The sequence below is a fragment of the Halyomorpha halys genome, unplaced genomic scaffold, assembly GCF_000696795.3.
Source record: "Halyomorpha halys isolate HHAL.00 unplaced genomic scaffold, Hhal_1.1 Scaffold25.1, whole genome shotgun sequence".
Classification (NCBI taxonomy): Eukaryota; Metazoa; Arthropoda; class Insecta; order Hemiptera; family Pentatomidae; genus Halyomorpha; species Halyomorpha halys.
The window spans coordinates 1,457,820-1,479,813 of record NW_027107314.1 but is presented as its reverse complement, the minus strand read 5'-3'; the positions used below and the strand labels follow the sequence as shown (position 1 = coordinate 1,479,813).

General features: G+C 32.5%; 1 protein-coding gene across 1 annotated transcript in view; it reads left to right on the top strand.

Annotated features, from left to right (window-relative positions):
* Positions 1-21,994, top strand: part of LOC106683061 (rho guanine nucleotide exchange factor 10) — a gene marked incomplete in the record, with an annotated part of 189,448 nt that overhangs the window by 16,964 nt on the left and 150,490 nt on the right. Inside the window, 1 exon segment of the mRNA XM_067045620.1 lies at positions 17,060-17,088.

The following is a 21,994-nucleotide window of genomic DNA, read 5'->3' as shown; positions in this document are numbered from 1 at the left end:
TTGTTTATTTCTTTCCTTACGTCCTTATAGATCATGCTTTTGAAGATAAAACACAATGTGAGGATTATTATTACGGTATTATAAAACAATTGATGTTTTAATTAAGACAAAATGTAAAGTTAAATTATATAAGAACGGACCTAGAGGGAACAAGACGATGATTTTCAATTACGTAACTCTTCCTCTGCTCATTATGATGACTGAAGCAATCATTTCCAAGGAAATATATTTCATTTATTTAACCAATTATAGTCAGTTCAGATCTTTATAAAGTAGCCGTAGAAATTTATCAGGGAGTAAATGAGTAGATGGACTGCATGAGTTTTGATATTTGGTGCTATTTAAAGTTAAGTTAAAAATCAGAAACTATATTAATGCCGATTATTCTTTACCGAATCTAACCAAAATTATGCCAAAGATTTATTTATGTTACAACTCATAGTCTGGGGTCCTCTTTGCAGATATGGGCTTGCTTATTAATATCACGGTAAAGCAGTTTGATCCAAATAACATTCGCACTCAATCAATACGAGAAGGCCAAAGCATGCCTGAAAGTGAAGGAGCTTAGAGGATTGATCGTGTTATTTTTTATTTTCTGATTCGTGTTAGAGGGGTCCTAGAGGGCAGGAAAATGCATTTTCCCAAAGTTCCTGCAGGCTGATTAACTGGGGAATGGGAGGTCTGTCCTTCCAGTAATTCATCACTTTCTCGGCAACCATTTATCGTACAGGAACCCCATTGGTAAAGATTTCTTCATGTTTTAATTATCTATAACCTCGAACCTCTGCTAAATATTGAAGAACCACTCTTATTTGTAAAAAATCCCGTTTCTATGTTGACGAAACTCTCACCTTCAAAGGTTTAAGTAGAATTCTTCACAGAAATGGTCATATCAAAACTTCAGATAAGTATTTCACTGGACACTTTCAAGTACCAAATGGTAGAAAAAGATATATTCAATTAGATTTATATTTCATTTACGTAATGCAATTTATTAATTCATACCTAATAATAATATCGCGTATTATAAGATTATTTTATGATAAAACTCACTATTGTAAACTAAAAAATGTAGTTTTTACATTGAAATTTTATTATTAAATTCTTTTACTGACAATAGTGTATTTAGTTTAATAATTTATCCAAGCATTATTTTATGTAATTTGTTTTTGATTATTATTTAAATAATGAAAAGACAGCCAATTACCATGCAGAGTCACCCTCAGTAACAGGACACAGACGGAGATACAAGTTGGAATTGTCCCCTTCCAGTTCCAGCAGCAGTTAACCATCCGTACCCTTGTTAAGCATCAATCGCAGGAAGTCAGTCATAATGGGAACTGCCACAGCCTCTATGATGACGGGAAGGAGTTGTCATAATGCATCCCCGAACTCCCCTCACAATATCACATAACTCCATCGATATGATTTTGTGCTTACAATGACCTTTTGAATTGTCGATTATCGGTGTTCTACGAGTTCGACCGCAATGGGCTCATCAATGACTTCTTTGTGTTGATGGAGCTCGTTATGATAGAGTTGTTTGTCAAACAATTACTGTCTCTATACTTCTGTAGTTGGTTGTTGCCTGGGCGGTGGCAATATCAGTGCCGTTCTCGGACATATAGCGTTTCTGGGTAATAACATGAGCTCCTCCCCCTTAAGATTTATGGAATCCAGTTTAAAATTGATTTCTTATGCTGTTGTATAAAACTTGAAACGAATTGCTATTAATTCAGTTACTTTATTAATTATCTACTAAACTAGGATTAATTTATCCCATATGCTTTGTAATATTCAGTGACTTAGATTAGGAGTAAGGGATGAAAAATTGTCTAGGGATCCACCTCCTCGACAAAGTGGTTATTTATATATTTAAACATTTAAGAGTTTTGGAGAATGAGTTCATGTTATATTTATTGTTAAGGGGCGTGACAGCCATGCTGGTTGGGGCTTAAGTTCCAGAGTGCTCGGTTGTTCTGTTCGGTTGATCTCGTATCCGAAGCTAATATAATTATTTTTATTTTGTGGGGGATAATAAGGAATTCTCCTTCCATTATATCACGAATTTGAATGTACTTGGGAAGAGTTCTCTCATTTATATAGATCTATTCTGCTCCATTTGACGAATCCTCCATTACCTTTGCAATCATTACCATACCCTAATGGCAAATCTAAGCCACCTCTAGTCCGCAATGCTGCACCCTTTCTACATTTACTGTTTTTATAACAACTTTCTCTTAAACAGTCATAATTTCTTTTTGATCTACAACGATTTTAATTTTTCTAAATTATGATTAACTTTCATTTTATTTATTAGGTAGTTAAATATATTTATTTGTTAATTAATTATGGTCGTACTATTGACGATATTATTTATGTAATTTATTATGAGAAAAATCAGTCCTTGCATAAATTTATTTTTATATTCATCTAATTTTCTTACAGTGTTAATTCGTTTGAATATCACCTAACGCCTCCAATAAAAGTTTGTTTAGTTACGTTTGGAATCGTTGTCATATTCTAATGCAACTATGTTCTTTCTCTAGACATAGGGTTTCTAAACGAAGACCCACCGAACTGCAGCATTTGACAGCACAGCTCCTTCGTCGTCATCTTCTCTATGGAAGCCTATTTCTGTTTCAGTACTCTTCCCACCTTCAAATCCAACTTATCGTTTATCCAACTAGTGCAATAGAATTAAAATAGACATTCCTAAGTTACATACATACTTAATAAACACTGAAATATTCTGTAAATATTCATGTGTTTAATTAATACCACTCTGTAATTTTATTTTTTATGTTAATAATACCTTAATGTTTAATTTTTTTTCCTGTTTAAAGACCAAAAATGACTTTATTACGATTTGTTATTTTCCTTTTATATATTAATTTTTTTGTTCATAACTCAAATATTTTTGCAGTATTATTTTATACGAAGGCGTAGTAAAAGAAATATATATTGTATTAGTGTAGCAATGACGTTTACTTTTCGATCTTTTTTGTAACTATAACGCTCTAATATAACGTCTTCTGAAAAATCACTCGAAACCTGGTCAGATTGTTCCATTTTTCTTAGTTCACACAGCCTTGGCATTTTACTTGGTGGAGAAGCAGAGCAGTATCGAACAAATCCGGCTCGGATCATGAGCTGTGGTTGTAGAGCTTTGTCCAAAAGCGGTTGGTATTAGCCAGGAGTTACGACACCGGAGCCCTAGCTAATTTGATAAAGTTACCTAACTTGAGAGCCCTACTAAGGCGAGCTACAGTCGAGAAGATGCCGTAGAAGGAAGTTGCGCGCGCTCTTTGATGCAACAGCCAGTGAAAGTTGCCAACCTCTATAGCTTCTCCTAAATGCCCTATTATTCACGATATTTACATTGAAAAGGAGCTGAGCGGAGGAGCGTCCCTCGGCTATTCAAATCGGCCTGTCGCCTACGATGTATTGTTCTCTGTCGGTTAGTCTAAGGCCTCGAAGCTGGGTAACTGACCCATCGCTGTGTTACGACGGCCAAGGATACCATATATATTAGTTTACATTATCACTATCTGTGATTATATCATAGCGTCTTATGCCTGATATAAGATATTACTGTATCTAAATTTATCATCTAAGAGTAATGATAATACATTTACAGTGTACTTGTAATCTCGGTATCCGATCTAATTGCTGCAGAGAGGTGTTCGGATTTGTGAAAGTACTGGTATTAGAAAAATTAGTGTAAAAAAATCAACAATATGAATGTACATAAATATTTTTATAACATATTTAATTAGAAATTTTACAGCTTGAAGTTCTGAAAAATTAAAAATATTTTTTTTTTTTCCCGTAATACTTTGATAATGATTGAATATGTCAAAACTATAAGATTGTTCATTTATAGGTGAACAAATATATAAATAAAAATTTACAAATTCTCTTTGTATGGATTTATTTAAAATGTGATGATGATTAAAATATGAGTTCGCTCACTAAACGTAAAAAAAATAAGTTCACCAACAGAAGTTGTTCTATGTATATTTCTAGTATTAATTAATTTAGTTTTACGGATTCAAATAATTTATACAATTGATATTATCTATTTCTGATTCCTGCAAAATATATTATAAAAACTTTCTTGGGAATTAAATGACCTGATATCTAAACTGTAAAAATTTCCAGTTTCGATTTACACGGTGATTAAAAAGCATGCCTATAGATCTGGAAGTTAAAAATAGCTTTTACGCATGTGCACTTTTATTTGAAAACGAAAAAAATTTCCTCCTGAGCTTAAAAAAAAAAATCAGATTACGGGAATTACATTGTATTATGAAAATGAATAAAAATATATAAATGACGTAGTATCAAAATTTTATTTTTACATTAGCTTACTTATGTATGGATAAGAAGGGAATATTACTATTTTGCAAAAATTGAATATAGTAGTCATTAAACATTGATAAATGTGAACAATGAAAGAATTCGATAATTAATTTGAGGTGGAAAATGGAGAAATAGAAAGCAGTGCTTATTAAATGGAAAATTGGAGACCACCGAGCATGTTTCTCTCCCGATGTCAATATGTACACGGCTTTGTTAAACTATTGTTTTCATGTCAGGAACAAAGTTCATGTTCGTTATTCGTACCTCCAGATACGGTGAAGTGTGTCTTTTAATAACAGCAAAAAATACAATTTTTTCATCTCCAAAGCCCTTACAGCCCTCCCCTCCACTTTTTTTATTTTGAATTCTGAATGATCAGATTTAAAAATTTTCTCGGTAATCGATCATTATTAGTACTACACAATCATTTGTTTTTATTGTCATTCCGGCTGACATGTTATGATTTCTTAGAGTGATTTAGTGAACCCGTGTTGTTAGTAGAGTACAATCCAAAAATGAAGTTTGAATTGTGAGTTTTTATAAGAAAACAACAAATACACTGTTTTGGTTGGTCTTTATCCAATTTTTGAGATGGATTTCTAGTAAGCAGCTATAGATTTATAGACAAAAGAAATAAATTTCAGTTTCGAATTGACCTCTGCAGAAACATTCCTGGTGAAGCTCTACAAAGTGAAGCGAAACGTCGGTAAAAATGGTTGTCAACTATTTTTGTTTTCTTGAGGCCGCACCCCTGACCATTTTAAATTTAATTGGATTTAAAAACAAAAAAAATGTTTAAAATAAACGATTTACCATTTCTTTTTTTTTAAATGCTACTAAATTTTTAATATTGTGGATATTTATTACAGAATTAGTCTATTTTCCAACAGTTATTTGTTTAGAAATATTGTTCCTTACGTCATGTATTTTTTTTTTCCGATCCTTCTAAAACAGAAATAAAAAGTGCATTCTGGAAGATATTGATTGACCGTGTGTAAAGATGAAAGGAATATGGTCCGGGTGCGGTAAAAAAAAAACTCAAATAGTAGAATGTACTATTTTATAAAATAGTAGTAGTATAAAATGTATATTTTATAAAATAGTACATTCTACTATTTGAGTTTTTTTTTACCGCACCCGGACCATATTCCTTTCAAAAAGTGCATTACTGTGAAAAAGAAAAGTAATTCGTGTTGGGTCTTACCTTTTACTACTTTTGGTGTTTTAAGGTTACCTGTTATGTTTATTTGTTATATATGAGATATCCATTCTAAAAAAAGGTGCTATTATAAGTCCGGAGGTGTGTCATGTATTGTGGTTGAATGCCCGTACTTATCGTAATGGAGACATCTTTCAAACATACCGTAGTATGTATTTATTTATAATCATATGGAAAGTATTAGGATAGTACGTCTTGGGTTATTCTTAATGATTAATGTATTGCAAACCAGCTGTTCTATTATTGAATCACTATTTCGGCTAAAGTTTCTTATACCCGAGAAGATTTAACCTGAAATGAAGGGTAAACACCGCGATTCAAACATACGTAAGTAATATATTTTTTATTGAGCTATCGATATCAGTAGATTGAATTCTTCCTGGGAGTTAGAATACAATGTTCATTGAATGTATTTTTCTAACTTTCTGGAAGAAAATAGATTTTCATTCTGAATCGATAAGTCCATCAATCTCAATTAAAAAAAAAGAGACCTGTTTCTTTTTCTCTGGCACTGTATACGATTACCGTTTGATCCAGCCAAGACAACGCAACGAAAAAAGTCTAGATCAGAATCCTCAAGCTCCTTTGACGGAAGAAATTTTGAATTTAAGCCTGGCCCTAGAATCTTCCCCGGTATTCCCCTCTGGTGCTTATTCATCATCAGCTGTATCTTTGTCATCGTGGTTCTCCTCTTTTACAGCCTCTACTTCTGGAATGTCTTCAGGCCTGACCTAAAGAGCAACCGCTCCACCATCTTGCCCTGATAGATGTCCACATCTTCAGGAGAAGAGGCATTGAAGGTCCCGTTAAGGCGTCTCAATTTTATGTTATATTATCATAACTTTAATGTATTAACTGAGATTGTATTACTCAACCTTGTATCTATTTTACAATACTTTGGTAGAAATAAAGTAAAGTTTTTAACTTGATTTATTTCTCTAATCACGATTTAGAGACTTCAAGAATATGGTCGGTCTCTATACAACATGTAGTAAGTTTACAATAACAATTCAGCGAGACATCAAAAATCCATATTCAAATACAATCAGATTATCTATTCATTAATCTTAATCCTCTTGATATTATAAACGTCCAGTTATCTTTTGGAGAAATTAAAATGTAAATGATTGGCCTATTTTTCTGCATATAAAGGAGAATGTCTGGGGTACGATCAAAAAGCACAAAACAATTTTAAAATTTAAATAGTTATGTATTCGTGGAAGATTTATTTATTCCCAATTTAAATTTTCCCCTCCTCAAGGTAGTATGCCAATGACACTTGTGTGCTCGCTGTTAATAATAACTCATTCATTGTATCCCAAAATCTCCAATCCCATATCACAGCCCTCGAAGACTGGTGTCGTAATTGGAGGATTAAGATAAATTCCAACAAATCCCATCAAATCACCTTTACCCTTCGTCGTAAACCTACTGACTGCCCTACAGTTTCATTTAATGATGTTACTCTTACCCCTGTCGAACAGATCCGCTACCTTGGACTACATTTGGACAAACGATTAACCTGGAATCCTCACACCAGACTGAAAAGACAGGAAACTGCACGTCGATTTCGACTATTACAGCACTTACTAGACAAACGGTCTAAACTTCCAAAACTGATCCACATGACTGTAATAAGGCCAATCTGGGCATATGGAGTTGAGCTTTCGGGCTCCACTAAACCTTCGAATTCCTCTCGTATTCAATCCTTCGTAAAATCCTCAATGCTCCTTACTTTGTTACAAATAAAATCATACATAAAGACCTTAATGTTCCCTATGTAACCGATCCAGCCTGAACCAGATATCACTCCTTCCATTATAAACTCTCTAACCACTTAAACCCCCTAGTTTCTAATCTTGCATCCTCTTCCATTTCTGACAATCCTCCGAGGCGCCTGAAAAGAAGATGGTCACGAGACCAGCTAATGTAAAATGTCATTTGAGTGCTACCAATGGGTAGTTTCTCTACATGCCTGTAACACTCCAATTTAACTTAGATCAGATTTACTAAATGTATTAAAATGTACAGTTGTAAATAGCAATAAATAAATATTAAAAAAAAAAAATGTTTCCCTCTTTTATGCTCTATTTGAATTCATTACTGCTATCCACTTCAATTCAAATCGAATATAACATTAATATTAGTATAAAGTGCGGTCATATAAAGCTGTCAAACTTTGAATGCCTCTTGATTGCAAAGCTTTTTTAATGTACTGGGCTGGAACAATTTACCCGCTGTTTTTGGACAGTTTGTATCTTAATTGTGGATTTGAAATGAATTTGGATGAATTTAAAAACTTAGAATGTAGAATGTAGAAAGTTTTAAAGTGGACCTGTAACAGTTCACTAAATCCTATTCAATAGAAGATGAGTGACTGAAGTATGTTCCTCATCGGTTAGATGTCTGAGGAAGCCCAAGAAAATAAAAGACAAAAGGTTGTTCCGGGAGTTTTTGAATTGAAAAAAATCAGGAATTAATACAATTGTTGACTTATTAAATAGGTTTTTAATTGCCGAACTATTATTGGAGTTTTGAGAAAAAGAGGAAAAACAAATGGTAAAACACTTCTTTCTTAGCTATTTATAATAAAATTCCTAGAATGGGAACACAACGATCGCTCCTGGAATACTCCTAATTATATCAGCTCAGAGCTGAATTCTTACAGTGTGTTTTACATTAAAGTATCCAACATGTAATTTCAATCTCAAGTGTTATTTATTTCTGTAACTTATTTAGTTCTATATGTTTGTTTTTATTTTTTACATATTTAAAACGTTTATTAAATTATTAATCAAGAGATGGTGTAACATAATCTCATTATTGCAATGACTTAATACAAGTTGAAGTTGAAGAAAGTGTAGTTTATTTATTGTTTTTAAATGATATTTTCATAATTTTAAAAAATAATACCTTTTTCATATTTATTACTTATAAAATGTCCTGTTTTTACTACTGGAGCACAAAAAAACTTATTTTACAGCATATGAAAATATTTGTTTTTTTGGTTCTTCCAGAATTGCAAAATTGCACTCTCTGCAGCCGTGAGAATTGAAATTTTATTCGATTGCTTGGTAGATTACAGTCGAGAATGTGACACCCGAAGCTGGTGCAAATCTCTACTTGCAGACGTCAGTGTATGGTATATTCAACGCTGAATGATATTCCTAAATACTTGCAGTCTTCAATCTGACATGTTGCACTTTCTATGTTTTTAAAGTAATCCGTATATATTTGCTTGGGTAAAAGAGAAAAGGGGTAGAGAAACATCCAATAAGGTTCCTCTGACGAAAGTGGATCAAGCAGGATGTTTTGGACGATGTAGATTCACCTCACGTCCTCCTAGATCTAAGATTTGTTTGTTCCACTGCCTGTATAATATGTCCAGTGCACTCATACTTTTTCCCTAGTTCGTCCTTGTATTCCTTTAGAAACTAGTTCTAACTTAACGGATTTTGTGCGTGTATTAACTCTCTGATTCCCACCTGTTGAATTGAAGTGAAACTTCTTTCTATAACTCAATATATATATATATACAGGATCAAATTGATTTCGTGACGCGAAATGAAACGGTAGTGGTAAGGATGGAGCAACGCTTCTTAATTCAATGTAATATGGGATTAGGAGATTAATAATCCCAGAAGTGCCGGACTGAATGAATGATCTCCTATTATCTCATTGTCTCCTATTACAATATTAAAAAAATCCTATTAGAGTTGACTTAGGAAATAGCTGTTCTGATGTAATTATTATTAATATAATTCTGAAACTAATATTTTCTACCTTCAGTTATAAGAGAGAACGCATAGTCATTATTAACAAAATATTAAAATGTTATTTCATTTCCAGCAGTTTTACTTCTGTCGGCCAGTCCCAAGATTGCTTAATTTTCAATTATTTCACAATCCTTGGTTAAGATTTTACTTTAAAAAAATGATTTGATGTTCTGTGGGTAAAACAAGTCAAAGAATTGTCTCCGCAATCGAAGTTACTTAACCTTGCAATCTGGAAGTCTATCTTTGGCATTATTTTCATTCCAACCAACCATGTAGAGGTTTATTGTGAACCCCTAACGTTTTTCATCGCGAAAAATTTCATGGTACTCTTGTTGGGCTAAAAAAAATTCGTGGCACTCTTGTCGAGCTAAAGAAATATAAAAATTTCACAAAAGCTCTCCTTAGAGCGGTTGAGTATGTAGGAAAATAAGAGTGCTAAGTAAATGCTGGAATGATTGGTATATTTGCTATGTTTTAATGTTTTTATGGAAAATGTTTACTTCAAAATTTGACAAAGCATGGAAAATATTTAAATAATTTCGGCTACTTTCTGACCTTTATTATACTTCCTAGCCTTTCTTGGTTTGATTATGGTGGAACTTTTGAGGTGGAATTAATCTGAGGCATAAGATGGCAAATCATATTTGAATTGACAATATAGTTTTTATTGTTTTTTATCCTGTCTTTAGGCCCAAAAAAAAGGAACACAATGGTGATTAAAACATTTATGTTATTTGTAAATACAAAGTTTTTAGAGAATTTAAAAATGGAATTTTGAGTGGAAAAATATGAATATTCTACATAGTACATTGTGTATTTTTTTCTAAATCTTTAAATTGATGTAGTTTTAATAGAGAAATAACCTAAATATATTTGAATAACATAACATAATTTACAATTAAACTCCTGACTTTATAGTAGCAATATAAAACCATTTAATACAATGAGCATTCGCATAGTTCTTCAATTATGGACAGAATATTAGGTTTGTAATTAGAGTAGTTTATTTGCGTATGCATGTTTACGAGTTTAATTTGATTCAAACAAGGTTTAATAAACTTTCCATGTATTAATATTATAAATTAAACAATAAAGTTTATTGGAAGAATATAGTTGACCGTATGAAGTAGATTGTATGAAGATATTCCGGGTTTTCGCCAAATATAATAAAGTTTTTCCCCACTTTGCAGGGCTTAGTCAGAGCTGTAAGATTAAAACAAAATGTCAACTCATTTGACATTAGCTCAGTTGATAATCTCCATCTCAATCTGACTGCCTGCAAAGTGAGACGAAACTATTTAGTTATTTACTGCAAAAATATCAGGTGTTTAGTCATGACCCATCAATCATTGCGAAAAAAAAAGCGAAAGTAAAATGATTTAGAACTCCCGATTGCAAGGAAAAAAATAATTCCATAAATTGAAAAATTTAATTTGTACATACAAAATATAAAAATAACGTTGAAGAATTCTCGAGTCATCTTTTTATATTTTATAAAAGTATGAATTATAATGATATTAATTATACATATATAAGTTTCTGCAATCTGGCAAATTTTTTATTGGCAGTTATCTATTGATGACAGATCAGATATACAGTTTTTTTCAAGCAGGAAGGACTGTTCATTGAAATCTATTGGCCTAAGATTTACAGCTTACCCAAGATTTACAGTTTAGACCTGTTACTTTTTTATTTTGGCCCTTAGGTAGACTTTTCAATTTGGATGGACTAAATGATATTCCTTATCATATCTACTTAGAGTTCGCTATTAGTTAGTCGGGCCGAGGGTAGAGGCAGCCCTACACCGTAGAGCGGCCCTGGCGGGAGCGAAGAACCATTATCCTAATAGGCCTTTAATCTCTGTTGGTTTTTACCTGCTGGATCCTCCAGGACCTGTTTTTGTCCAGCCGGCCTCAGGTCCCGCAGCTAGGTGGTCTCTTCCTCGCTCATCATCAACTTTAATATTACACTTTATAGATTGTCGCTATACATGTACCTCATTAGTCTGAAGCGGCAAAGTAAATTTGCAATGCTAATACGAAATTATATAAAATATATGGCACATTACTTACTCATAGCAAGTTAATTAATTACTCATTAAACCTTCGTCTAAACCTTTAAAGAAATATTAAAATAAAAAATAATTGTTTAATGTTCTTGAGATTAAGTTCTATAAAATATGAATCATATCATCTAATTAGGTTTGTTAAAACAATAAATAATGTTTGATAAAATAAAACTTATATTAAATTAACTAATTTTTTTTTAATGTTGCTGAGGCTATGATCAATAAAATATTAATTAAATGAGCCATTGTAAGAATATAGTCATCCTATCCTCATCAAAATTAATTTTCATAAAAAAGTATTTAATTAATTACTCAGTGTATTAACAATTTCAATGCTATGACAACGGTGTATGCTGCAATAATAGCCTCACTACGCTTACGTTGTAGACAATAGTTTTAGTGTTATCTATTTTTTTTTTTTTTATTAATATTTCTTCTCCCCCTATTATGTATATTACCATTTATTGTTCACCTAATTTAAAGTCTTTTTTAGTATGTTTACTTTACAAATTATTTTCGTTATTCTGGCATAACTGCCATCCCCACTCCTCCCAATACAAACCGTCACTTTGTCTTTGACTGCCGTCAAGTCAAAACAGGTTTGCATTCAGTCTCATCATTTGATTTGTATTTTTTTTTTCTTATTTCATCTTTTTATTTGTACTTTCTTTAATATTTCCTCTCTTATCTATCTGTTACTATTACTCTTTTCATTTACTATTTACAACCTTTATTTTTCTTATTATATCTTACTTTTCATTTTATACCCCTGTTATTTTCCACTTATGCTTTTTCTTTTTTCCTTTTTGTAACTATAGTGTTTGTATCTTTTTTATTCCTGACGAAGCTCTGCAACGTGGGGCGAAACGTTGGCTCAATAAAATAGTATAATTATTTACTATTTGAGTTTTTTTTTACCGCACCCGGACCATATTCCATTCATCTATACACACGGACAATCAATAATCTTCCAGTTATCTATTATTGTTTTAGTTTTAGTAAAAAGGCAGAAATCAAATGTACCACAACACTTAAAAGAATTATCTCATCAAGTACGTTTATGAGATAATTATGATAATTTAATCTGTTTAAAATGTTGCCTTGCTGTAGGAAAAGAAGTAGCATCAAATAGAAATAGTTTTGTATTTTAAGTTATAAGTTATATTTCTGAGAAAAAAAATTATAATAATGAAAAATCACCTTCTGATGCTTTTAAATGGTTGGATATCCTTTAGATCGACTAGTTTTAGCTAAAAAAAATAAATAATAAAATGGTTATTCCTTATTAAAAACTTAACTGGAATTCTCAAATGTTTTGTTTACCTCAAAACTCTATAAAATATTAAATTAATGATCCTTAAAATGTTTTATACAGAAATATTTTTTAGTAAAAATTATACAATTAAAAAAAAAATTGTATAAACTTATTTTTTAATGTAATGTTAATAAAATATTAATGAAATAACCTAAAAAAAAATTGTTGAAGAAGTAATGTTCTGTAGTAAAGTTGTGAAATTTCATTTAATTTAAAAAAAAAGAAAATGAAATGAATTATTTTTCTGAAAGTTTTTGAAGTAATGTTCTATGAAATATGTGATTTAAAATAGTATGTTGAAGAAATAATATTAGATAGAACTTTTAAAATTTGATATAGTAAAACAATATAAAATTATTCAATAAAATATTAATTTAATAACCTTAAAAAAAATTGTTGAAGAAGTAATGTTTTATAGTAAAGTTTTGAAATTTCATTCTTCAGGCGACGATCAATAAAATATGAACAAAATGATTTTTAAAATTTTGTTGAAGAAATAATGTTTAATTTAATTTAAAATTTTTTGTTTAGTAATATTTACAAAAAAAACAACAAAAAAAAAACATTGAAATGTTACTTAATCAACATTTCCTGCTGAATACTTTGCTATTTTAAATAAGTTGTTTAAAAAAAAAAATACATAAATGCAGGGTGATTTATATTAGCAGGTGGTAAGTAACTAAATCACATTTTTTCGTTAGATTGAAAATTATAATATTGATTATGGAATCAGAGCAACTACTTCTCTGCATTCGGCTTGAATAAACAGAATGTAATAACTGGCATGCAAAAGAAATCGGAAGCTACAGGAAATCTGATTAAATAATAAAAGTAGGATTTTTCTATATCAAAGTAGGCTCTAAGAACTACGTTCCAAAATCTAACATTACAATGTGTGTTCATGATAATGATGTTTATCCGTATAAATTTTAATGTGCTTAAATCCCGGTTCCAACATAAACACACCAAGAATCGGTAATCACATTTCATTTACATGTTCAAGCTTTCTTTTTAAAATCCCCTACTTCACACTGTAGTTCTAACAACCCCGTTCAAAAAACAATACATCTGAAATTTTAGCCTCATCTTGCGAACTTCAACTCGCAGTTTTCTAATTTTAGGTGCTTTTTAAATATTGCTCTATTGAGGTATCTTAAGTCTCCTGTTCCCGTTTCAAGTAAATTTTTCAAAGGCGATATCGGACCGTCGCTCCCTGGGGTTTTTAGTGGGGCGGGCCCGGCTCGGAAGGAGTGCCTTTTATGTTTAATTTTAATCAATATTAATATTTCGTTTTATAGTTACAGCTTTTTGAATGCACTTTAACCAACTTCAACTGTGGGTGTATTAATTTAATTAGTTTTTTTTTTCCGAACCCTCTAAAAACAGAAATAAAATGTGAATTAGTAGTGCATTACTGTGTAAGAAAGAAAAGTAATTCGTGTTGTGTCTTACCTTTTACTACCTTTGGTATTTTAAGGTTACCTGTTTTATTTAATTTTGCATATTTGTTGTCCATTCAGGAGCTATTTTGAGTCCGGAGGTGAGGGGCCTCCTCGTGTCTAATTTAATTAGGCAGGGTAACAGAGTAATTTATACTAAGTGTCAATCAGAGCTTGTCCTATATGCTTCAGAATGCCGAGCTTTGATTGGTCCGCGGATACATGAGCACATTAGAAGCCTTTGGTCTTCTAATTAATTCTCACCGTGTCCTTCTCCAGCTTTGTGAATTCCCTGGCAGCTGGTCCTGGAAGGTCCTTACTGATGCTGACGGAATCCCAAAGCCGTGAGACAGTGTCCTCTCCGAGGAACATTCCTCTCGATTAGCATGTATTTAACATCTACGCCTTGTAGCTGTGTTGGTATGCCAAGTCACTAGTCTCATCATTCATCCAGTCGTCTCCGAGAAAATTTACACCTTGAAATGAAAAACTGAACTCATTTGGGTTAAAGTGAGATATTTAGTTATTAACCGGATGATTGGAATATTTACCTATTAACAAGTTAGTCCTTCAATGATATTAAAGATTTCCTTAATAGAAGACAAAACTTGCGATGTAAGTGCACTGGAATAATCCTTTAAACTACTCCAAGCTCATTTTAATATACGAAAACAAATCTAAACACTTGTTAGTAAAATGATAGACAATATTTTTAAAGAATTGAACAAATTGATTGTTTAAAGGTAATGAACGTTTTTATTTTATTTTCGTTGGGTTCATTAATTTGTGTTTATTACTGTTATTATAATTATTCTGCCCCTTATTTTGTTTATTCATCCCTTGATAAACCATAACAGTTGTTATGACCCATTAACTAAAGCCCTCCCTTGAAGCTGATGACTATATTCTGCTGCTTTGTGAAATATATAATTATGATCCCTAATTTGCGATATTTAAGGCTTACTTAATGTAATCAATAAAGCGTATTTCTGTAGATTGTGAATGTTAAAAACTTTCACTTACCCCTTTCCTACTTTGAGTGGAAAATAATTGCGTACACGGATTCAAGAAATGGGATCGGGAGTGATCGGGGCCTTTTGGCTGTTTCTGATTTTTCAGTCAGTCTCTTGCCGGTCGGATAAAATCTGTTTTCCTTCTGTCCTTTCTGTTAGCAATAAAATTATTTTAAAGTTCATATTTTTTTTTCCATTTTGTATTACTACTAAACACGGGAGATGTTCAATTATATCAAATAAACATAATTAAAGGATCTTTAGACGGAGCCATTTTGAAAATTTGTCATTTCAGCTCTATCATATTATTTCAATAATGATAAGATCTTGCTGATATTAAAGATTTAATTGCACATTTAATTGTGCATCATATTTTACAGTTAAATAAAATCGTTAAAAACTTCTAGAAAATTAATACAATATCTATAACAGGTGATGTAAAGTGGGACTTGTGATTATCCGATTTTAGCAATAAAATTGCTCTGACATCCCAAGCAAATGCCGTTATTAGATTTCGTACTCTTAGTTTTCCTGATCATTTTGCGAGACCTTGTTGTTTAGAGGACCTTAAAACGTGTATTTCCATAGAGAACTCGGAGTAATAAGTTTTCACCGTCGCAATACTATATATTTCATATATAGTTACGTGAAAATATATAACTTTCACATTTCTCATAACACAGTAATGAGAGCTTAACGAATTCCGTTTAATTCAACGAAATATCTATGAAATTATAGAATTTATTTAAAATTTGAATTTCGGGAGTTTTGAGCGCCCTAAAACAATTGTTCGGTACACCGTATGCTGTGGTGTGAATGAGAGACGCTACTGCTTTTCAGGAATGTCTGTTCACCCTATACTACGAATATATCCCTGCATTTCGCCTATCAGTAGATTCGTTAGAAACAAAGCACGGAGTCGGTTCTAGTAACTGGTATTGTTAAGCGAGGTTCCAGTGACTTGTGTTATAAAAAGTAACAGCCCAGTTCCTTTTTATCACCTCCGCTCTGTCCCTTGGTGGTATATTTTCTCTCCATTATAGCTCTCATTTCCATATTTCTGTCTTTGTTAGATTCTACTTTATTTCATTTACTCCGATCGTAAAAGTTCTCATCATGATTTTATTACGGTCTCGGCTATGACTTTTCTTTAATGCCCCAAGGCTATAATAACTTTTTTTATGGAATATATTTTTCCTTTAGATGCATCATCAATAGTCGACAGCTTGAGGAAATATATTATAAGAAATAATGTATATAACCCTATCCGTATGGAATAGGGTAAATTTTGTTACGCTTTCTTATAGGTAATGAAATTTTAAAACATCTTTATACGTGATTTTTTCGGATCGACGCCATAAATGTCTTAATTCTGATAATAGATTCTTAAAGGGAATTCTTATTATTATTTATTTTTTACTTTAATTTTATATTCCCCAATGTTGCTAGTCGTCGATGTTAATGTTCCATATGTAATCGCCAGATCCAGATACCAATCCGTCTATTATAAACTTCCTAACCACCCAAACCCACTAGTTTCTGATCTTGCTTTCTCTTGCATTCTCCGATGATGCCTGAAAAGAAGAAAGCCTTAAGACCTTCTAATGTAGTAATGTCATTAGACTGCTACCAATGAGTGGTTTTTATACATGCCTGTATCATACCATTATAATCTAACATAGTATTTCCTAGATGTATCGTTTTATAAATGTCAAATAACTTTTTGTTTTAAAAGTCGAATGCTATAAAATAACTGCATTTAGTATTATGATTATGGCATTATATATTGTTTTTGTTTTATTCTGATTGTTTTCAAAATGAAGAGAAATAATTCGCTAACTTGGCTCCTGTTTTTTTATTGCAGGTGTTGCCGGAGGGATCAGCAAATTAAAGGTAAGATATATCCTCTATGTTAAAGTCTTAAAACTAAAATTTTTGCGAATAGTGAGCGGATCAATATTTAGAACATGAAAGTGAAGATGCTATATTTTAAGTTTTTTTTTTTTATACTTTTCCGCTCAAATGTGAACAAAGGCAGACAATTCGGTAGCAAAAATGTATTATTCAAATGAGCATTGTTGAAATAATTGGAGAAGATGGTCAGGGGGTGGGGTTAGTAAAAAGAACATAAATAAACAAAAAAATATTTATTCTTGCCGACGTTTCGACCTGAGTTTCAGGTCTTCATCAGAGAGTTTGTAGGAAAGAGATCATAGCTAAAACTCAGGCTAACTAGCTCACTTTTACGACCTCTATCCTACAAATTCCCTGATAAAGACCTGAAGCTCAGGTCGAAACTTCGGCATGAATAAATAATAAATAATAAATAAATAAATTCGGCACCCCCAACCATGTTCTCCAATTATTAACCTACGGTCAACTATCTACAGCTCATTTTGAAATATGTCCTTGCTTTATTTCTCATAGTCAAATCCTAGCAGAATGATTTCAGTTCAATTTTGTCAATACATAATAATCGTCCATATGTTTCTATTATCAAGATAATGGAAACGTTCTCGCATTGCGAAACTTATTATAAATTTTGATTGTTTCGATATAATTGGACGAGACCATTTAATCTACAACCTATACCCTAATATTGGTTGCTAATTGCAATACTAACTGGAAACAGTAAAATGATATATTCTCAGAATAATACATTGTTATATATGTAAATAACAATAGCCATTAGGGTGTTTTAATCATAGTCCTGAAAAAAAAAAATGTTTTTCAAATTCATGCATCATCATTTCTCTTTGATGGTTTTATTTAAGAGTAATAATACAATTGGCCACAATTACAAGCACTAAGTATTGGAGTTCTAAGTATTGATACCATATATACTAGAAAAAGTAGAACGAAGAAAAATTGTAATCCTAATGTTTTAAGGAAGAAGTATTCATTATAATGAATCACTTGAAGAGGACATCAAGCTCCTGTCATCTATTGGCAAAACATTGAACTAGTAGAGGTGCTGTATCCGAGTATCTAGGTACAACCTGTAGACAATAAGACTGAGCTCAGAGCTATAGCACTATTTTAGCTTTTGTTTAATTAATTCATTGTTAGTGAGTAATCCTACGCCGCACCCATGCGCAGAAAAATTACACAATCAACCCTGGGAATATGAGAATTAAACCAATAAAATTATACTGATAAAATTTAGAAAAAGAAGCTAGTAATAATACTCGTTTTAATAAAATTAAAATAAAGTTGATAAAAAAATACAATAAGGTATATTTAAAAATATGAATCAATAATCTATATAATAAAATACAACCTATTATTCAATAACATAATCATTTATTTACATGGCAAGGAGAATTAAATTTAAGTAAAAATAAAATAAATACGCATTCACATCTATATACTGTATTTACATTTAGTCTTGGGAACTTTGAACCAAACTATGCCATCCTCATGTGGAAGGAAAATCATAGCTCCATTAAATCCCAGTGCTTCGCTCCTAGTTGTATAACTGGTATTGAGGGCCAGTATAGCGCTCATGCTCCATTAGAACATATAAATCAGTTCAATAAATTCTGATAAAAAACAGCAAATTTTACATGATACATATATATTTTTTTTTTGTCCCGATCCCTCTAAAACAGTATAAAAAACAATAAGTTAGTGGATGCTTTATTATGGAAAAAATAAATCATGTTGAGTATTACCTTTTTCTACGTGTGTTATTTTAAGGTTGCTTGCAATACTTATCTGTTTATTTGAAATTGTCCATTCTGTATGGTCCTACTAGTAAAAAGAATCCGGAGGTGAAGGAGCCCCTCAAATTGATTATTAAAGAAAATAGATGATGATAAAAATAATAAGAAAAAACATTCAGAAGTCGAAGAGAAGTGTGGGAATAGGGGGAGGGGATGCATCAGAAGAAGGGGTTATAAGGTGATGTTTGTAGGGTTTTTGGAACCTTTCCTGCCCTGCCACCCCGCAGGAAGGGGGGCTGGGGTGATAGATTGGATTGAAGGAAACAGGGAGACTGTCAAAGAATTTTATGTGGTGTTGACATAATACATATTGAAGTTAGTGTATAATTATGTGTAAAAAAATATTACAGTGATGTACTCCTTGATTTGTTTTTTTACTTTCAAATATGTATATATGAAATGTATTGGATGGGGAAGTATTAGCTAACCACAGGAAAACAAGTACTATACTGTTTATTTAGTCAATAAAAAAAAGAAAAGAAGGAAATTACCATGTTATTCATCAGTCGGCCACTTTGGATTTTAAATGAAGGGCCTGCGGTCAACTTGGTCGCCTTGATGCGGTGTTGAAGTAGTATCAAATCCATTTGATAAACCTCAACATGTTTTCCACCATTAAATATCATCGCAGTATATCTCTTGCGGTGACTTGGAGCGATCACTCATCCAAGCTTTGGTGTCGTATGTCGCTAGATTTCGCTCGTTCAAGCATCTTGCCACGCTGAGGATTTGTCACCAATTGTAGTGCTGTATTTAATACGCGATCGACTAATATTGCTCGGTTTATGTCGTGTTTTTAAAATATAGCAGGATTTTTTTCTATTAGTCCAGGTTTTGGTTTCCAAGATGGAGTTGAATTTTCTACGTAGTATACAACTAACTAAATTTTTGTAGCTAGGAATGGAATTTTGTAACTTTTTTTTATGAACTCATTTATTGATTCCGATTGTAGTTTACAATGTTATTAGATATTTCCTTAATCCAAGAGGTATCTGCTGCGATTCTTAGGCCCTTGTTTTGAAATTACTTTATTTTTATTTTTAATTAATGCTCAGTTGTACCTCACATATTATAACCGTACATCAGTAATGATTTTAATATTGTTTCATAAGTAGGATTCGATGTACCTAGTTTTAAACTTGATTTACAGCTTCTGAAGGTGTATTCAATAGGAAGACGAAAGTCCAGATGATTTCCAAGGTATCTTATTGCTTCACTGACAGGATTCCAACTAATTAAATTATTAAAAGAGTTGCTATTTAGGGCTATGGCAGAGTAATGAGTCTTCACCTATTGATAATTTAGTGGCGGTAGTACGAATGAATACAGGCTTTGCAGCTTGGGCATTGCCGTGAGGCGTTGTGACTTTCATCAGTTAGCCGCAGAGGTAATGAAGAAGATCACGGAAGGCCCCACACGTCGTATGCACGCCGTCCCGCAACTGTTTAGCAGTCCTCAGCCTCTCTGATATAATATATAATATTGTATGATATAATATATAACAATAGATCTTGTGATTCACGGTCACTACTAGCTGGGTCTAGTCGGCGCTGGTTAGCTCGCTCATTGTTGATCTTTAACATCTGGATTGTGCTACAATAATGTGGTTGGTGGTACAAAAGTGAAACATAAAAAACGATAAAAAAAGTTATAAATTTATATACATAACCATTCTGGACCACACGAAGTGATGTCAGGTTACCATATCTCGAAGTTGATTCTTTCTGTCGGTTCGTTGGAGGTTGTTCGGTGTCTTTACTACCAACGTACACTCGTGTTTAAGTTCACCATTCGGCTCAAATGTACGGACTATTGTTGTTGAGGACCTATATTTTTTTCTCCGACTTAGACCTTCAATGGAAAAAATCTTCGGGTTACTTGAGATACTAGAACAAAATCAAACAATTCACAATTAAGAGATACACTATACTTCTCTTGTACCTCTGATGGCTGTGTGTTACCTCTAGCAGGCTGATGATACCTTATTCTGCCCCTCTAATTGACTCCTTTATATCTTCATACAATAAGTTAGTTAACAGCCATCCTAAGAATTTCAGCGTATAAAATTTATCCTTTAAAATAAATTAAAGAAACCCCCATAAACAAATTAACCAAATTACCACAGTTTGCACCATTGGATGAAACTTCTCCAGAAACCATTTCACTAGGTCTGAGTCGCTTAAGACTCATTTGGTCATTTATCCCGATCGGAATAGGCTTGCTGTTCTTCTTCTTTTACAGGCACATGAAGCTGCTCAATGGCCGCCAACCATCTTTCCCTATCTTCTGTAAGGATCCTCAGTTGTCCCAGATCCCGTCATCCTCACAGCATTCCGTCATCGGCCCTTCGGCCTACCACTTTGCCGCATACCATCTGGAACGTAACTGTACAATTTATGAGCCACTCTTCCCTCCCTCATCCTCATTACATGGCCAAGCCATTTAAGCCTCTGTATCCTTATGTACGAGGTGATGCTACATTCCTTATAGAGCCCAAAAAGTTCACCATTTTTCCTTCTTCGCCAATAATCATTCTCGTTTGTTACGACTGGCCTATATACGTTTTGTACAGGGTAAACTTGGTGGTACGGCTAACAAGTTTTCTTTTGATTAGCCTTGCAATGGAGGAATAAGCTCTATTTCCAGCAGCAATTCTGCTTTTAACCTCTCATTCTTCATCCTTGTTCTCATTGATAATACAGCCAAGGGAAGAAAAACTTCTTACTACTTCGAAATTACAGGGGCCTTCTACAAGGCGATTCGGCCTCTGGTCTAGAGGCTTCTTACCCAACAGCATAATCGTGGTTTTTTCTCCATTAATACGAAGGCCCATCCTTTTCGCTTCGATATCCATCGCTTCGAAAGCAGTCCTAATGCTCTACAGGCTTGCTGTTGCTTGGCTTTAAGAAAAAAAGTAATTTAATTTATTAATTTTTTTTAATTAAAGAACTTCTTTCAGGTACATTGTTCCTACACCTTTTCCTTTGGATAAATTATTGTTTTACTTTTTTTTTCTGACTTTCTAACTTCTCCTAGTTAACAAATTAATGTATAAAAAGTATTCTAGGAGTCTT